We start from the raw sequence: 19,957 nt of genomic DNA, 5'->3' as shown, positions 1-19,957 counted from the left end.
AAATCACTGAACAGAAAATGAAGCATGTAAAATTAAGGGTAACTTTCAGTTATAATGGTCCTGTCCATCAAAGTTATACATTCACTACTCAAGGTACCTAATATGGAAGGAAAAAATAAGAGAAAACATTAAAAAAAAAAAAAAAAAAAAAAAGAGATTGATTTCTCTCAATGGAAAAATTACTGAATAAAACAAACAAATAAAACAGGGTCATTAATAGTTAGATTTTCTTTACAGTTGATAACTGTTTCACAACATGTGCATGTTTCTTATAGTTCTTCAAATCCTTAATCGTGTGGTACAGAACAAAGTAGAACTTACATGAGAAAGAATTAAAAAAAAATTTAAATTTGAATCTCATGATGACCACAAATAAAATCTCTAGCTGATGGTATTTTGCAACAGGGAAGAAGAGAAAAAAGCCTCTTAACAAATCCATCAAGATCACTGTCCAGTATTACTCTTGCTACCTGCAGTCTTTCTAAGTCATGCCCATCATATACAAGATGTGTTCCAGCATTTTAATGCTCCATGAAAAAAAAAAAAAAAAAAGTTTTATTGGGCCATCAAAACCCCAGATAAGCCTCTTAAGATTTGCATTCCTTCCTTACTGTTAAGAAAGCTGTAGGACTAGTGGAGAAATAATATCACTCAAAACATACATACTTAAACTATTGTTGAAGATGTAAATGAAAAGCTAACAAGGCTTAGGACTATATCAGCAACAATTTTAGCTATAAACTTGCCAAAATTTACGAAACATAAACAATGTGTCCTTCCATCCCATTTACCTTATCTATGGAATACATAAATACAAATATTATGTGTGAATACTATAAAATGCTGTCACAGATAGTAACCGCATTTAAAAAGGGCCTGGGAAATAAAAAAATGTAGAATTCAAGAAGGAAAATTGGACAAATAATCAATATAGCCAGGTTTGCAGAAGACCAAATAATTCCTACTTACCTAACTAAAGTAGCATGAGTAACATCCCACCTTCATTAAAGCAATTAAGATTGCAGACTCTTCACCCTTTATTTCAAGAAGTAAAGCCTAAATTCATTAATTTCTAGTGATTAAATACATTTCCCTGATCTCAGCCTTGCAACTGTGACAGTATTGTTGGGCAATTTTCCCTTCACAAACAGTCATTAAAAGTGAGACTGAGGAATGGTTCTTCTCCCAGGACTGACAACAGCAGCATACATGATGTGCAGAAATAGAATTACAGCAGCTCAGTTTACATTATGTTTTTCTTTCACCCTAAAAGAAATTCAGTCTTATTAGTGAATTAGACATAAAACACTGAGGGTGTATGAAAGTAGGAATTTCAATGAAGGGAAAGAAAGAAGGAAGCAGGTTCCTGTTCTTCCCTCTGAGCATGAGCTAATTGTGTATTGAGTAAGGACAATGCTCTGTGAAGTTCTGTGAGTTCAAAGGTCAAGTTTTTTTGCTTCTCAGCTGTCCCCATCAAATCTTATTCCTTAAAGAAAACAGCCTGAAGCTGTCCCATAGTATGCACACCCTCAAACTTGGAGGTTAAGGAATGTAGTTCTGCACAGTGTAATATTGCAGCGGGCACCACCAACACAGCCCTTGAAGATGAGCAATGTAACAGGACAATTAAACAAGAAGTACAAACACCAAGCAACGAGCCAAGAACTTCTAGAGGCTATTTGGTCTATTCCAAAATACCAGAAACACCACATTAACACAACAACATTCACTGTATTAACACTCCAAGGGCTCATTTTCACCCATGTTGCCAGGTGGTTTAATTTAAAAGCGGAGCTCCTCTCTCTTGATGCTTTGAGAGCATCAAATGGGGGCCAAGCCTGGCTCCACTGAAAGCACCCAGCCAAGAGGGACCCCCCGTGTCCCCATGCCCAGTTACAGAGGAACCACTCCAGCCACTGCATCAGGTGTCAAAAATCCTTCTTTCCCAAAATTGCAGAACTACATACACATAAGACAGAGTCCTCAAAACAAGCACCCAGGTCATTGGTATTTCCCCCCCTGCAGTCCCCCACAGCATGGGCAAATTTGATTAAACTTCCTCAACAGGGGAGCACTACATAAACACTGTAAATTAAACAAAACTATGCTGATTATCTAGTTGCAATTAATTCCAATTGATTTGAGTCTTTATTGTCCCCTCAAGCTTTAAACCTCATAGATAAAAAAAGGATCAGGCTTCACTGGAGGAATACCAAAGGAGGAGTTACGAAACTTTCCTTCAACACATTCAAAAGCAACCAGACTAGCTTGTCATCCTGATGAGATTCCAATTAAAATTTAGCCTGGAAGTCAAATGAAAAAAATAGACTGTTCCAGGACTTGTTATAAACATGCAAGTTAATGCTTAGAATAAATTCAATCATTGGTTAACACACATGCATGCAAACCATAAACTGCTGCACCGTCTTTTATTTCACCGAAGTCAGACACAGCTAAAAGACTTAAGGAAACTTTTACCCAGCTAATGCTGTACAATCCAGCTTACAGGCATTTCAGCCTCTTCCAGGCTGTCACTTGATGGCAACAGAAAACATATGTACGAGTGTAGTGGGGTTGCTTACTGCAATTCAAATATTCTACAGGAAAACAAAAGCAGATATTCTTATTCCACCCCTGTGAACTCCTCTGGAGAAAAATCCTGGAGTTACTTGCAGATTTTCAAACATCCTGTTAGGTCCTATTGCATATTAGCAGGTTGGTTTTATAACTAATGTTCAGATCCTAATTTCATTAGGCTCAACCTACTTGCAAGGCCCATACCTATTATCCCGATTAGTCTTCTCTTCCATGTCTCCACATTTTCCCTGCCAAGCTGGAATGGTTCTAAAATCACCATTCTCTCAAATTCATTCTGTTGTGAGGTTATCCCAGAACTGCAGCAGGTGCGAGGCTTTAAAACTTGTAGAAGCATTTTACACTTACATAGCTATCATTTTCCCTTAACTGGACACACCCAAGCTTCAGTTCCAATGTTAGGGTGTTTTTCAGTGGAAAGACCTTTGTTTAGGTTGGAGGGGGCATTTTGGTTTGAGAAAAAGCAGGCACAAAACTAAACAAGGGCTCTTTTTCAGACTGGTTTGTTTGGGTTTTTTTTTTTTTTAATTATTGAATTACATTTACACTAAAGTTAAAATTCCTTGAGCTTTCTTGAAGGACAGGCATCATCTAATCCTACACGTATCCTCACAGCACACTGATTTTGCAGAGAATCCGTATCCAGATCTGCAGAAACTCTCCCTGTTACTTAAATCTATCTATTGTGGTACACACTTGCACAGCTCACCATCTCTACAACTAAATAATGACAGAAAATATGCATTATCAAACATTACTCTTACTTTTAAAGAAAAGAAAATTTGGCAGTTTGATCTCCTGCCTAAAGGCTTTTTACCAACAGATCTAAGGGAGTCAAAGCAATTCTAGCAAATATTTGATTCAGAACAAGGTACATATCATGTACATATCTGAATTTTCTTGAATACATACTGTGTTGGGGTTTTGTTCGGGATTGTTTATTTGTTTCTTATGTGGGGTTTTGGTTTGGTTTGGTTTTGGTTTGGTTTTTTTTGAGGGGAAGGGGGTATTTCATTTGGGGGTTTGGTTGGTTTTTTTGTTGTTTTTTTTTTAATCAAAAGGAAACAAAAAGTCTCCAACTTGTTTCCAGAAAAAGAAAATGCTTCTAAACTCCATCTTCTTATCATATGTACAAACACCTACACAAACACTACTCCATCACAATGGTGATCTCATTTTTCAGTCATACGTTTGTAGTGCACATTCCCCTATTAGTCCCTTGCTCTTCCCCATCATGTACTTTTCCTTCATTCAGGAGGACAGGAATGACTTTCTCTGTGTTGGATCTTCTCAAGCAGAGAGCTACCATCAAGTGTCATTTGCTCATCCATTGCTTCAAATGATCCTTGAGGCATTATTACAACTAGAAACCTTCCCAATGATTTCTCTGGTGCTTTAGTGTGCAGTCACTGCACACAAAGTTAAGGGAGAAATGCTCATGTTCAAGGTATGGCCCAATTGACAATTTCTTAGTTCAGAATCTGAAGTAGCCCTTGATTTGAGCTTAAAAAGCAGGACAAATGGAGGTAAACTGCATGCAGATATCTTGCTCTTGCACCATAGCTTTGGTACTTTGCTGGATAAAAGCACACTACTTGACAGCGACAGGAAGCATCTCCAGATAGCTGTGAGAAATTTGGCTTAATGTCAATGTGGCCAAGGTTTTGTATAAAGATTTCATATTCTAAACAGGCTACATTACTGCTGGGGTTGTCTCCTCCCTACTAAGAGCAACTGTCTAAAAGTGCTCACACCTGCTGACCAACAGAAAAATTGGTTTCCACCCAAATGATACTCTTCCCTCAGCCCCTGCACAAGGGAACAGCTTGCTCCACCACACACCTCCTGTTCCTGTCAGCCCTCCTGACCCCTCTCTTGACACTGTCCCAGTCACTCACTGCTAATTAGATGGTTTGAGGCTGCTGTTGCTTTGAGCAGTGCCTTGGGTGACTCTCCAGCCAGCTGGGCAGCTGATGGTTAACGCGATGACCTCCAACAGCAGCTGCAATGATCTGTGGCTCTCCTCCACCTAGCACTTACTTTTTAATTAAGCTTTGCTGTTTGCCTAGCAATGTTGAAGTTGGCCAACAGACACACAGACAGAGAACAGTCAGAAACAAAGCAGCACCATTATGATTCAAGCCATAATTGTAAATAATACGAAAAAAACCAATGCCATAAAATGACCAACGGCAACTTCTCCCCAACAGATCTATTCAGAAATCCTTCTCTCAGAAGCTCACTTCCATTTCACTCATTTTAGGAAAAACAGATCCTATATCCTTGGAATTGTGCCATTTGTGACTTATCTTGAGATTCAAATATTGTTCGTAAACGCAGAGCTGTGAGCAGCACTTGATTAGAATGCCTTTTAAAACCTCTTTTATATTCAAATGGCAGAGTCACTTGTCCAGCTCTCCACTGCAGTAATATCACACCATCTGCTTTGCCCCTTTTTTAAAAATATATTTGTTGCTACTGAGGCACTTTGGGATATTTTCTGCTAGCTTCAAGTTCATTATTTATTGACTGTACAATAAATGGGTTGTTTTGTTTTGGGTTTTTTTTGCTTGTTTTATGGGTTCTCGTATTTTATTTTCACAGTATTAAAAATTATGTTCAACATTTCAAAGAACATAAGGAAATAATTGTGCTTTGCGCTTATATATTAAACAATTTTAATTTCTACATTACATCAGTTAGTTCATTTAAGCTGTAAAAAGTGGCTCATGAACAATCCAGGTTTAAAAGGCACAACCATACATTTGATCTTCCTGCACATACATACTGATGCCTCCGTTTAAAAAGCAACAAAGCTCCTAAATATTTAACATGGTAATATGAAAATAATGGTTTTGGGTCTTACAAACACAATGCTAAACAGAGATTTTCAAGAGGAATTTTCACAACAATAAGATAGGAGCTGTGGTTTTCAAATTAAGACTGAAAATGAGCCTCCAAGAAGGCTAATCTTACAGGTTCACAAAAAAAGAAAAAAGTTTAACTTTTAAGACTACTTGGTACACAAAGTTATAGAAACTTTTATACAGCAACTGAATCCCCCCTTCCTCATTCTCCCATTAATGTATTTCACATTGTTAAGGACCTGAGCACTAACTGCTCCCTGGAAAAACTTATGAGAAAAAATAAAACTTCTGCAGATTCTTACTCTTACAAGAGTTTTGCCTCCCTTTTTAGCCTTGATGTTTGAGAAAATAACCTCAGGCAGGACAAACTAAACAAATCATACTTTTCCTTAACTGAAAAAGACACTGCTATTATACACCACAGCAAGAGCTGGCCAGAGCCTTCTCAGTTGTAATCACTGTTATTGCAATCATAAGACTGGAGAGAATTAACAAAATAAAGACGAATCAAATTCATTTCACTTTGATGGTGAGCCATAAGCTGCAGCAAACTCCAGGACAATTCAAGAAATGAGAGAGGAATTAATGGAAGAATAGAAAAAAAATCCTCAACACCCCAAAAGACACACTGTTCTCCCTTCCCGTAACTGCAGGAAGATCAGGGTGGCTGGGGGAATACTCCAAGTCTGTCCGATACCTGCTGTGTTTCCAGAGCCTCTAAATGATAGGAATGATAATAAGTCCCATTCCAAACAGTGATATAACAGAATCACAGAATTATTGAGGCTGGAAAAGACCTCTGAGATTATCAAGTCCAGCCTATGACCTAACACTTCCACATCACTAGACCATGCCACATCCAGCCTTTCCTTAAACACCTCCAGGAATGGTGACTCTACCACTTCCCTGGGAAGTCCATTCCAATGCCTGATCACCCTCCCCATGAGGAAGTGCTTCCTGATATCCAACCTAAACCTCCCATGGTGCAGCTTCAGGACATACTTCTCGTCCTGTCACTCATTGCCTGGGAGAAGAACCCAACCTCCCCTGACTACACCCTCCCTTCAGGGAGTTGTAGAGAGTGATAAGAGCCCCCTTTTCCAGAGGAACAGCCCCAGCTCCCTTGGCCTCTCCTTGTAAGACTTTTCCCCTAGTCCCTTCACCAGCCTTACTGCTCTCCTTTGGACCTGCTCCAGCACCTCAGTATCTTTCTTGAAGTGAGGGGCCCAGACCTGGACTCAGTACTCCAGGTGAGGCCTCACCAGCGCTGAGCACAAGGGGAGAATTCCACCCCTAGTCCTACTGGCCACACTGTTCCTGATACAGGCCAGGATGCCACTGGCCTTCCAGGCCACCTGGGCACACTGCTGGCTCCTTTCAATCAGTTGTCAACCAGTACTCCCAGGTCCCTCTCTGTGGGACTGCTCTCCAGCCACTCTTCCCCCAGCCTGTAGCACTGCATGGGGTTATTGCAGCCAAAGTGTAGGACCCAGCACCTGGTCTTGTTGAACCTCATCCTGTTGGCCTCAGCCCACTGACCCAACCTGTCCAGGTCCCTCTGCAGCTTCTTCTTACCCTCTGCTTGATGGACACGCTCCCCTATTTTGGTGTCATCTGTGAATTTACTAAGGGTAGACTCAATCCCCTCACCCATGTCATGACTGGGCCCAGTACGGATCCCTGAGTGACACTGGTCACTGGATGCCAACTGGATACAGCACCATTCACCAACACACCACCACTCTCTTATTACCATATTCCCTCATCTTAAAAGAGGTTTATTTTTAAGATTTACTTTCACTTATTTACTAATGCAAGCAAAAATACAAGTAGCAGGAAAGTCTGCTAGACATTCAACTTTCTGTGCTTTAAACCCATTTCGCAACTACCAAAGGCATACTTGCCATTTCACATAATTTAATAGTAACCTTCCCCTCCCCTGAACTTTCAGGACAAAATCAATGCCACACAAACCTGCTGAACAGGAAGCCTAATTATTATAACATGTGCAACCAAAGCAATAGGGAGTTTCACAGTAAAACTGATAAGGAGAGACATAAAGGACTAATGAGCAGCCTGACGGTGCTCCATTGCCGGGCTACACAAAGGTCCCTGCAGAACACCTTTGTTATTGTTCAGTGGGGAGACAGAGGCTGGGACACGTCCAAAAATAACATTCAGAGATGGAAGAAATGAACACACAATGTCTGCAGCTCAAGCGCTTAATCCAGGCACAGAAAAGAAAAGGACTGTTTGAGAGAGTGGAACCAACAAAAAGGCACGATGTGGAGCAGAGAGAGCCAATTAAATGTACTCAGGTTGCTGAGCAGCTAAGACCACGTTTGCTACTCAAATACATTGACAAATGTCTTCTTGACCTGCAACTATGGTGTAGGTGGATGAAAACAAGGGTATTTGATTTAGGAGATGCAGTCATCCATACTGCTAGTGGTCAGCAACCAAACAAGTCCTGCAGAAATCAGGAGTGAAAGATGCAGAAAGGCCAACCCCAGCCAGCAGAAGCAGTGGTCTTGGGCCAGAGAGAAGGCAGCAGCCAACAGCAGCAATTCTTGCCAGTTACTGGTAAGTTTCTCAGTTTAACAGAAAGTCACCTTTTGACCTACAAAGCTGTATGCTCTTCTTTGGTCATGTTTTGTGCAAGACTGTCCAGGTACTTGACAAGCTTGTCCCAGAGGCAGTGATCCTATCCTATCCCCTCCATGTACATACTACCTGCACTCAAAGTATTTTAAGCAGGGATGGCTTGCTACTAAGGTTCAGGAAGTCATAACTTTTCCTCAAAATTGTGCATATGATACATTTCCAGCTGCAGAATTTTTATGTCTTGTGTATTACAGAAATAAATGCCTTGGAGAGACATAACTTGGTAGAGGTTCCCCTTTGGTTGCTTGCATCTTTCCATTGTAATCTTACCCAATGAGGGAAAGATCTTGAAAGGGCAACTTAAAGAGTTTTACAAACCAGTAGAATTACATGTTAAATGTAATTGTCTCTTAACATACCTTCATTATGGCAAATCCAGTCACCCTGCAAGGTCCAAACCCATAACTTTGCCTGCCCAAGCATACATGGCAGGAAACTGGGACTGAAACCATCATTACAATTACTACTCATTTGAGAAATCTTGTGCCATGGGACAACAACCTACAGTGCTGATACCAGCATAGCAAGAAAACTGATTTTTACAGCAAGCAGCAGAACACTGCATAGCGAGGCACCACCACCTCAGACATGGTCTCCCAGCTTTCAGTGGGCTTTACCACTACACTTAATTTATAACCTGGGAAAGAAAACACACAGTCTGGAAACACCATCCCCTATTTATACTAAAATACCACCCCTTGCAAGTATTCCCAAATAGCAGTAACAAATGTGTATTGTACAGAAATCTTCTACTGTAAACCTTGGTATCCAGATTTCATGGCTTGAGAAAGTTCTTTCCTCAATTTCATACAGCAACACAAAACCAGATTGTACTGCACAGACTCTAATGCGTAACATTCAAGGGCATGCTACAAAAATCACAGTTCCCTCAGAGATCAACAGAAACCAGAACCTTAGCACCTCTATGAACTTCATCAACAAAGCTTCATTTTATTTGAGAACCAGCTAACAGAGCCACCATTCTTCTTTAAGTCCTTTTTGACAACCAAACATTAAAACAGAATTTCTCCCATTTATATTTCCAGACTAAAAAGAAAAAAAAAAAACCTAGTTGCATACTTTGTTTCTTAAGTCCCCCAAAAGGAATATCATATTTTCATTTCTCAGAATATTTAATCGAGTCCACTTCATTACAGACAAGGCTCATCATGCTGAAATTGATTATAAACAAGAGAGTGACCACATCTGATACTGACTGACCTACTTGTCTGATTCGCCTACATTTCTGCAGGCCAAATTTACTGACATTTTGCAGAAATTCAAAGCTGACTGAGCCTGATGACCTTTTATACCCCTGTAATTAGTCTTCTGTGCCTTTATAACCATAAAAGCAAGCCACCCCTTTATTAATTCAGCAGTCTGAACAGTAAACTATAAACTTTACCATCAGCACCTACCAGTCAGAAAAGTACACGAAGAACAAAAAAAACCAAATAAAAAAAAAAACCAACCACGAACGGCAACCTTTAAAAGTTAATTCTGGAGGGGCCCTTTTAAGATAAACATGCCAACTTCTAAAAGAAGAAACAGAAAAAGCAGGACAAGTTAGTGGACCCAAATTCAATAAACAGCATTTTTATCATGCTTTTCTAAAAAAAGACAATATAAAATAAGGACACTGGAACAGACAAGCACCACGAGAAAACAATGAAAAAAACCAAAAAAACCAATAAACCAGAAACCAAACCCAGTAAATTTAGTCCCTATCACTAACATCACTGCATGTATGAAAAGTATAATGCAAATAATGCTGATTGTGCACTAGAATATAACCAAGATTAATATTAAAGAGGTTTAACTGCAGAAAACAACCACTAGGACTTCATTATGTATTTAACAGGTTTTGCAACCTAAGGCTACAGTTGCAAAAAATACTTCCTAATTATGAACATATATTTAAAAAGGTGAGACAAGTCAATTTTACTCAAGTGAAGCTGTGGGTAGGGAACTCCCCTGCAGTCAGCAAGGCGCAGATCTGCATTTCCCCAGGCAGAGCAGAGGTCAGAGCACTGACCTGCACTTCAAATTCCAGTCTTGGGAAAGAGGGACAGATGACTATTAACAACCATCAAAGACACAATGTCATTCTCTGGACATAGTGTCATTCTCTTCTCCATCTTGGAAAACCTGAGGGGACAAACTCAACCTGTGATGGTGCACATGGTTCTTTACCCCCCTGGCAGCCCTCAAACTTTTCTGCCCACCAGCCAACTTTTCACTACAGTCATGGAATCATAGAATGGTTTGGGTTGGAAGAAACCTTAGAGATCACGTAGTATTCCAACCTCCCTGCATGGGCAGGGACCCCTCCCACTAGACCAGGTTGCTCAAAGCCCCATCCATCCTGGCCTTAAACACTCCCAGGGAAGGGGCATCCACAACTTTCTCTGAGAAACCTGCTCCAGTGTCTCAAACTCCCTTCTGTCCATGGGAGACACAGGTCACCATCTTCCTCAGCTTCTTGCACTGACAGATCCCAGTCTGGAAGTCAATGCACCAGTCATTCCTTTTAGAAATCCATGCCCAAGAGCAAGCCAAAGGCTCAATACAAAGATATTTCAAAACAGAGAAGCATTTCTTTTGCAAAGCTCCATTATGAAGCATACATAATCTAAAAAGCTGACAGCACTGGCAGTCTCATATTCATCAGTGTCAAGAATTTTTGTATTTTTTTAAAATATGCTAATTTTCATCATATATGAATTTCTTAAGTGGAAGCTTGGATTTTTTCTTATGTCAAATTAATTTAAAATCAGTAGGGAAAAATTACTGAATAGCTATATAAATTCAGAATTCTTTATCTGAATTTTAATGCAGAAATCTCCTAAAGCAAGTCTCTCTCTTTTCTTTTTCAAGCCATCATTTAAGTTGCATTTTCGCTTCAGTCATTTATCATCCACCATTTCATTTCAGAAAGTTTGTTTCCAAGTAGCATGTTTTAAGATATTGATTATACAGTGACTAATGAACTACGTCAACCTGGGGGGAAAAAAAAAATCCAATTTGAAGACTAGCCATTAAATAAAATCAGGCTTTGGTCCTACACATTCAGTCTCCTGCCAATTTTTAACATTGTGAAGTCCTATGTTACTGTGTTAAACATTCTGCCCACTTTCCTGATCAGAATTTAAAAAACACCAAACAAACAAACAAAAAACCACAAACACCTCAACATAATTGGTTACATGCAATATACAGATAAAAAGAACAGCTTTCAACCCCTTTCCCATGATGATGACAGTTGGCCTTACTGCCAACAATCCCTTACACAGTTACATTTGAACTTATGTCTGTGGAGATAAAAGAATTAAAGAGTGGGTTTGGGCTGACAGAAATGTCCAAGCTTTCAAAAACAGCCATTATAATTCATTGTATTACCTATAATCTCTTGTCTTTGCTTCTTGCAAAGGAAGGAAAAGATACTCTACCCAATCCTAGAGCAAAACCATCCTTAAGAGGACAAAGCTCTGAATCAGAAACCATGGAGATCTGAAAGCCACAGAGTTGTTACACTCTTCTCAGCACCGGCCCCTTCTGATAACAGAGAAGGTCAGGACAACGGGGGAAGAAGCTCTAACTTGGTGATTCCAAGATTAACCGAGATTCCCAGCGAGGTAACTTGAAGCCCCAGGATGCAGCGCAGCAGGCACAGCACACACAGCTCCTGTCCTGCCGTGTCTGGGTTTTAAGACCCTGGCAGGTCGGACACGTGAGGCACAGCTAAGAGGATTTTGTACTTTCTTGGTACACGGGATGATTTCTGAAAGGCCCGGATCCACTAATTAGCTCGATGCTGCAGTTCTCGCATAAGCACCTGTGAGTAGGGGCAAGGGATATCTTAATTCAGAAGAATGTCTGGGGGTTTTCTTAACTGGACTCCTTCAGAATTTTATTTTTGTTGGCTTGATTCTAACATCAGCTGCTTGCTGTAAATACATATTGGAAGCGATACAAGGAGCAAGAGTCAAAGTATCTGAGAGATACAAATAATTAAACAGCTGAGCGATACTGTTCCTTCAGAGCAATCATCTTTCCACTCCCCAGGGACAAATCTCTTTGATGGAAACCCTGGTGAGAAGGCTGTGACCGAAAAAGATACGCTACGCATTTCATTTATTTCATGCCAGCAATCAAGCAAATCCAGCAACTTCAAAACTCCAAAGAGTTAGCTTGTGCTTTAGAGAAAAAAAAAAAAAAAAAAAAAAAAAAAAGCCTGCCGAATCACAACGGGTAAGGCCTGCCACATGCAAGTTCCCACTCTGAAATTTCACTTCGGTTTCCTCAAAACTTTCCCCAGCGCTTCGTGCCTGCTCGGGGCCGATCTCTCCGAAGAGCGGGAAAACAGCCGGCACGGCAAGCGGCGAACTTTCCATCTCGGACACGGCTGAGGCGTCGAGGGCACCACCAGGCCGGAGCCGCCTCGGCACACCCCTGCCTCTGGAGGCGGAGGGAGCACTGGGCGCCGGCGGCCCGTACAGCCGGGCGGGAACCCCAACCGGAGCGGCACAGGTCAGGGGCAAAGGGGGAACCCGCACCCACACCCACCCTCCCCGGCTTTGCCCGCTCGCCCCGCACCGCACCGCCCTAGGGCTGAGCGGCGCTGCCCTGACACACCCCCCCCCCCTCCGGGGCAGCACCTCCCCGCCGGCTGCCGGCCTGGGCTAAACCTTCCCGCGGGCCAACAGGGACGGTAGTCCCTCCAACTCCGCCCGCCACCGAGCGTCCCCTCAGGGCTCCCGCCCCGCAGCACCGACGCCCGTGGCGTCCTAACCCCCAGATCGGGGTACGCCCCGCTGCCGGGTCCCGGTCCCAACCCAGGGGGGGGGAGCGAAACAAAAGGCACCAAGTTGAGCGGCCGCCACCGCCCGGACTGCTCCCGGCCGCGGTGGCCTGAGGGAAGCGGGGGAGGGAAGGCGGTCTGGGCGCCGCTCGGTACGGTGCCTCCCCGCGGATTACCCGCCGTAATGGGATTACGGGAGGCTGAGCGGCACCCGCGAAGCGTCCGCCGGGCAAGGCGGCCCCGCGACTGTCACCGCCCGGGGAGGGGGCGGTGGCCGCCGGCTCCCTGACGCCCTGGCCGCCCCGCGGGCGGGTCTCGCCGCCTGCCCCGCAGCCCTCGCCACCCGCTGCCGCTCCCGCCCGGCCCCATTGTTCGCCGTGCCGCCCTTACCGTGTGCGGGGCTGGGGCTGCGCGGGCTCCCGCCGGCTCTCCTCGCTGCGGCTGGTGCAGGGACAGTCGCGCTTGGCCGCCGGAGGTCCGAGCCATTAAAAGCTCCACGGGGAAGAGAAGGAGAAGGCGGCGGCAGGAACGGTGGCAGCGGCGGGGGGAGGAGGAGGACAGCGGGAGGCTCGCAGGAGAAGGGTCGCCATGTCCGGCTTCGCAGCGGGGGGAGCCCACCGGGCCGGGCGCTGAGGAGAAAAGGGGCAGACGGAAAGGAGGGAATCCCGCTGCCGCCTGCAGACCTGGGGAGCGGGAACTGGACGCAGCTCACCGCGCTGCCGCGGCTGCACCTCCCCTAACCCTGCCCCCCTTCTCCCGGAGGGGGAGCCGCCGGAGGGAGGAGGTGGCCGAGAGCCCCCTCCAGCGTTCACAGGAGGCGGCGGCAGCGGCTCGCCATGGCCGCTAGCCCCAGAGCTGCCGGCGGCGGCGGCGGAGAGAGCGGAGCGGCCACCTCGGCGGTGCCGCCCGGCCGCAGGTACCTGGGCAGCCCGTCGGGGGAAGGGCAGGAGGAGAAGTGACCACCGCCCTGCGCCGGTGCGGTGCTGAGGGGACTGCAGATATCCCCCTCCTCCTCCTCTTCCTTCTCCTCTCGGGCACCAGAAGGGCGGGCAGCGCCCAGGTGTTCGTGGCGTGAGGGACGGGTTAAGGCAGATGCGGCTCCGAGGGGCGAGGCGGTACAGGGAGGGTGGTGGAGCCTCTCTTCCCGTCCCCCGGGACGAGCAGAGACCCTACGCCGTCACTGCCCCTTCCTGTGGATTTTGGGGACGATCGGGTGTAGGTACCCTCAGGGGCACGGGTACCTCGCAAGCAGGTTGTCCCCTTGCTCTCCTTGGAGAGGGAACCGGTTCGCTCGGCGGCACCGGGAGAGGTTTTTAAACTCGGTGGCCCGTTGAGGAGGAGCCAAGACACTGCCTCCAAGGGTCTCTGCAAACCCAGTGGTGCCCCGGCTCTCTTGCTTTAGGAGGGGGCTTCGGGAGTCAGCAGAGAACAGATCAGACTGGGGTTCACCAAGAGGTATCCATCCGCACTCGTCAGGCTCCAAGTCCTTGCCCGAAATGCCAGAGAAAGGAAAGCATTTGGTGTATGGGTGGTGTATTCTCAGTCACGGTTACTAGTTAGTAACCTGTGTTCTTCCTCGTTGGACTGCCACAGACCACAGCACTGTAAAATGTAAGAATTCGTAATAATTTGTCTCTCACACCCGTCTCCACTACCTGAGTGGAAATGAGACCAACAGGCAAAGGCTGGAGCTGGGGGTGTGCCTGCTTGGAGACCTTCAGAGAAGATCTGGAGCTATAGCAAAAGGGCTGTCACTAGGACAAGCATCATCAGAACACCCATCATCAGAACACTGCTATCCATCTGCATTATTTAAGAGTTAGGGTGTGCATCTCTCTGAGCCCTTTTCAGTGTTTTACCCCATATTTTTTTCAGGAGGGAGAGCGAGTGGTACACACAAAGGAGTGATGGAGACAGGTCTTTGAAGTTCTCTCAGTGGCCCTGAAGAGAACAGTAACCAAGTGTGTGTTTATAAAGTAACCTCTCGGAGTATTTAAAGACTGTCAGAGGAGCCCAACTACTATCCCTCATGTTAATTACTGGAGTAAAGAGAAATTATATATGAATGCTATTTTTTTTTTTTTCCCATCGAAGCCTTGGCCTTGCTTAATCTGTAAAGGACAAATTCTTCCACTGTCATCACCAATGCCTCTATGGAGAAACACCTCACTATGAATACCTCAATGCATATACCAACCAACCGTGTGAGATAGAGAATTTGATTTCTTTGGCCAGTCCTGAAGCCTTAACAGGAGTACTTATGTTACTGACCAAAAGGCTGGAATTTGCCTTTAGTTGTTAATACTTGATAAAATAGTCATTATTGTTATTTTCCTCCAGATTTGTTCCACACAAAATGCATGGTCTGTCTGTAGAAGTTTAAGAAGAAAAATTAGGCTTTAATTCTGATTGTATAGAATAGAATTAGAATAGATTATATCAGCTGGAGGGAACCAACAGCAGCCTTCTAGTGCAACTGCCTGGCCAGATGAACTGTAGTTAAAACCACTGACATAATAAAAAATAATTACCTTTTTCCAAATACTTTTTTTTTTGTCGGTATTGTCAGCTCTTACTTGAGGTGCAGTTAGGGTAAGAGCAGCACTGCAAGGGTCAGTTGTAGCATTTTGAATTTCCTGGTGCTTTTAGAGTTGTTGCAATCTACATCAAATGAGTGAGATCATCTACAAGGCTTTCCAAGTCTGAGTGACCTTGAAACATTTCTCAGTACTGAACAGAAGTAACAGGGTTTTCCTGCAGCCACGGATCATTTATTACTGAGTGCCAGTAAGCAACAGTGAAATACTCTCTTGAATGGTAGCTTACTGAAGTATTGAAGATGTTAATGTATTGGTCATTTATCCAGAAACCATGGGCCAAGTTGTGTGTTCAGTCAGTCCTTGATTCTCAAATCTTATTAGGCTATCAAGGACAGCCAGGGACTGACAGCTAAAAAGACATCTTTACTGTCTCTTGAAGTTTTTCTAGTCAGACATTAAGACATCTTTCACCCATCCCTTCCTGCTGATGTTCTCTACAGTTCTTAAGCAACATTTTTTTCTCCAAAACAGATCTGTCACTTGTAAATTACACAAAAAGCAACTTGCACTCTGCTGATGTGATTGCTAAGAAAAGCATTCATTGCTGCTGTTGGTTTCCTGTAGGGTTATATTTCTTCCCTGTTGAATGAGATGTGGAGTGTGTTGGGACATCAAATGAATGGGAAAATGTGTGACAAAGAGCAGTTGTTTTTGCAAAATTGATGAATTTAGAAAAATGGTTCCAGTTAGTTCCCATTTCTGAAAGAAAATATGTAAGTTTTTTATGCATCCACTGACAAGAGAAAAGCTGAAACTATATTTCAGTTTAAGCAAACCCAAGCTGGTACAATCATTCATTTTTGCCTTACCTGATAAGAGACAACCCAAGGGAAATGAAGAGAAGGAGAGAAATAAGTTAAAAGGTTTCTCTCATCTTGAGAGACTGCCTCTCTGGCCTTCTGCCTTTTTCCCTGTTAGGAAAGAAATAGCAAGAGCTCTGATGGAATGCAAATACAGAACTCTGGAGAACCTGCACTTTTTACGACTCTCACATTCTGGGATGATTTGTGGTAATTTTTTCATTGCCATTTTCTCATATTTGTTGTGAGGTTCTAGAAGGCATGCAGCTACTCCAGCAGTTATAGCAGAGTACCTGCAAATTCACATTTTCTCTTGCTGTGAAGCAACTTGCTTGTCTCTGTGTGTGCTTCATCAGGCTAAATTGTCAGAATCAGAGCCCAGGCATGTGGATTAAGTTCTTTGGTCTGGTTTACACTAAGGTCAGACTAGATTCTTCAGTGGTCCCTCTGGCCTTAAAATTTATGTCTCTCTTGTAAACTGTTTTTTAAAACATTTTGAGTTGGAATGTTTTTCTGTGTTTTGTTAAAGCAAGGAGCTAAGATGCTGCCCTAATCAAAATTTGTGTAATTCAGTGTTGTCTTTTAGATATTCTTTTTCATCAAACATTCCACAGATGTTTTCCCTGGAGGCTGAAATTTTGTTTCAAAGACCCTTTCAGCAAATACTTTTGTGCTAGATGTATCAGTGTCTTCTTGTGTAAGTGTGGTTTGGGGCTCAATCTTGCAAACCCATGGCATTTGACTAGTCAGCTTTAGACTCTCCTTCATATGTCTCTGTGTTATCTTGTTGCCTTATCCAGTTTTGCTAATTTCATTGCAAAAGTGACAGAATTTTCCATCCAGTTCTCTCAGGATCATTTCACCCTTATTTCTATTACATGTTTGTAGCACGGATGATTCCCAACATTTCAGTGGCTTTAATTTGTGATGTATTTTTATTCATGTTTTCTCAAAATATTATTGCAGTCACCAGTTGTTAAGATTATCACACCACTAACTCTTCTGATAAGGTGACTGCTGTTAACTAACATTTCTTTCTTGCTTCTGCAACAGAACACAACTTATAACTACAACTAGAAGCAGTGATAAATAACAGTGTATATAATACAGGCCGTAGACCATGTCTTCTTAACTTCTGGGGGAACAAAACAAATCAAAACCAAACAGATATTTAACCAGTGAGCAAACTTCAGGATTTCCAGGTGAAAGAACCACTCAACCCTTGAAACCTACTCAAGCTACTTAAGCACATAGAGCCAGGTAATTAACAGATTTTGTTTACTGCCTGCTCTAAGTGTGTAATATCATGAATTAAGAGAGAACCCTTTAATGGAATACGCAAAATTTTCCCAATTCCATGAGGATTTCTATAAAGAGAGCTTTTGTGTATCAAGCTCTTGGAACAAGTCCCTCCCGCTGATTTCTGTATTAATACCATACATCACCTCTGTCATGTGTCATCATGTTTGCCTTGGATTGTCACCCATACTTGCCTGTTCCAGGATTAATGTATTTCTTATGATAGCTGCATATCTCTGCTAAAATGATCACCAGTGCAATAGTTAGTAGATGAATCATCCCTGAAGCTTCAGAGCTAAAAGGTTCACTTGAAATTCATGGGTAATTTAAACTCCTCAAAACCACATAGATTGCCTTGGCTTCTACTTGCTTTTCCCCTGCTGCAAATCCAAAGTGAAAAAAAAAGTTGACTCGCTTTTTAAATGACACTGAGGATTCCAAAATATTCATTAATGAACAAAATTGTCAACTGTTGCACTTTAAATAAAACCATTAATGATAGTTTATTATTGTTAGCTATAAAATAAGCATTAATCAAATTACAAATACCAAAGCCTTCAAGAATATAGAAGCTAAGGAAAATTGCAGAGGTTTGTAAAACAAACAAACAAACAAAACCCCCCAAAACCCCAAATATATTAAAAAAATAAAACATCTTTTTGCTGATTCTATTCAGGTTTCCTCACCTATAATCCATTTTCACCTTTTCTCCCAAAAGAAGGGAAAAAGAACAGTGGATAGTAGGACAAAGTATGTACTCCATGTCAGTACTTCTGTCAGAACTGTACCTCCTCTGTCACAGTCGAGCAAAAATTGATAGTGGAAAGAGAAAATATTTGCAGACACAAATTTATTTCACATCTTGAGTAACAAAAACAATACGAAAGAGCTGACTTTTTCATCAAGTGCCACTGAACCTGCCATGCAAGGTGCAGTGTGTTGGGCAGGAAGGAAAGCTCATTATCTCCCTGTTGAGTGTGGATTTTAGAAAACAAAACCCCAAACAAGAGAGTTACAACCTTTCAGTTCTGCTTTTGAGAAGGAAAACAAAAATGTTGTTTGAGATAGGAAGGTGGCCGTACAACTCAAGAGTTTAGGGTAGAACTCCCATCACCATAGTTCAATATCTTTCAGTACTTTTGTCATTTTGGACAGAGCAAACAGTTCATCTGTTGTTTTGGGTTGTTTTTTTTTTTTTTAATTGGTGTTTTGGGGGTGGGGGGTGCTGTTCTTTTTTTAAGAAAAAAAGTAAAAAACCAGTACCTCTAGAAGGACTGTATAATGAAATTAGTCTGAGACTATTTAACATTGTGATGAAGAAGAATGTAAGTACCTGAGCTGATATAAGCAAATATTGAGCTGATAAAAGCAGTAAAAAAAAAAAAAAAGAGGAAAAAAATGCTGTTTCTGCAGCCCCTCAGAATTTATAACATCAGTAAACACAGCTGAAAAGAATCCCCTTGCAAATATAAAAATTAGAAGAATATGGACCATTACACGTGGGCTTTAGCATTATCAGACTTAAAGATTCCCATGAAAATAATAAACCTCTTGCTTTCCCCTCCCCAACCCCCCCCCACCCGAGGCCTTCCTTGCCAATATTTTTGCTGTGACCTTCTGCTGAGGAATACATCTGGAACATATCAGTGTGCCTAAATAAATGCTTCTGGGATAATCACAACTTTAAAGTGGTGGTGGGGGAACATTATTTAGTGCTCCTGTCAAATTCAGGATCTCCCGTGGGTTCTTTCTAATTTCATGCTCTCTGACAGACATTTTATTTTTACAACAGCTCGTTACAACAGGTGGCTTAATTATTACTGTCTTCTGCACTGTCATATTCTTCTGGTTTATTTTTTTTTTTAGAACGACTAAATCTGGCCGGAGGGAAAAACTATAAAACTTGTCAAAGCAAAACATGAATTCAGTGTGTGATTTTGCTGCTGCAGAATGCAGCCTAAGAAAAGCCCATTCCTAAATGTCAGGCCGAAACATGGTCTTCTAAGGGTGGTAATTTATTTACTTCCCACATGACATATAACAGAGTGGAGAGAAACAAGACCATCTATTTTCTGTCGTAACATTAATGAAATAGTAACATTAATGAAATTCCTTCTCTCAGAGGAATCTGCGAAACTTTCTGTTCAGAAAGGTATTAAATAATTTACAGAACTATTATTTCACTGTAGGAGCTTATCAGGATCTGCATAATTTACGTTTAATAAAATGAAATAATCAGATTATTAGAGATTTGAAAAGCATTTATTTTCTTGCTTATTTTTCTTCAGAAATAAAACTCCAATGAATAAAAACAAAATAACTGCTCTAAAT

General features: G+C 42.5%; 1 protein-coding gene across 8 annotated transcripts in view; it reads right to left on the bottom strand.

Annotated features, from left to right (window-relative positions):
- Positions 1 to 13,736, bottom strand: part of FARP1 (FERM, ARH/RhoGEF and pleckstrin domain protein 1) — a 215,201-nt gene extending 201,465 nt beyond the window's left edge. For 7 of the 8 annotated variants that reach the window (XR_011725476.1, XM_071742275.1, XM_071742285.1 and 4 more), the window contains exon 1: positions 13,318 to 13,665. The gene's annotated coding sequence lies outside the window, so the exon portion shown is untranslated. Of the gene's footprint in view, positions 1 to 13,317 lie in introns of all 8 variants that reach the window. The other variant, XM_071742248.1, reaches the window with a different exon arrangement.
- Positions 13,737 to 19,957: the final 6,221 nt, after the last annotated feature.

Source organism: Heliangelus exortis, chromosome 1, assembly GCF_036169615.1.
Source record: "Heliangelus exortis chromosome 1, bHelExo1.hap1, whole genome shotgun sequence".
NCBI classification, from domain to species: domain Eukaryota; kingdom Metazoa; phylum Chordata; class Aves; order Apodiformes; family Trochilidae; genus Heliangelus; species Heliangelus exortis.
The sequence above is the reverse complement of the archived record's forward strand: the minus strand, read 5'-3'. Positions and strand labels throughout refer to the sequence as shown.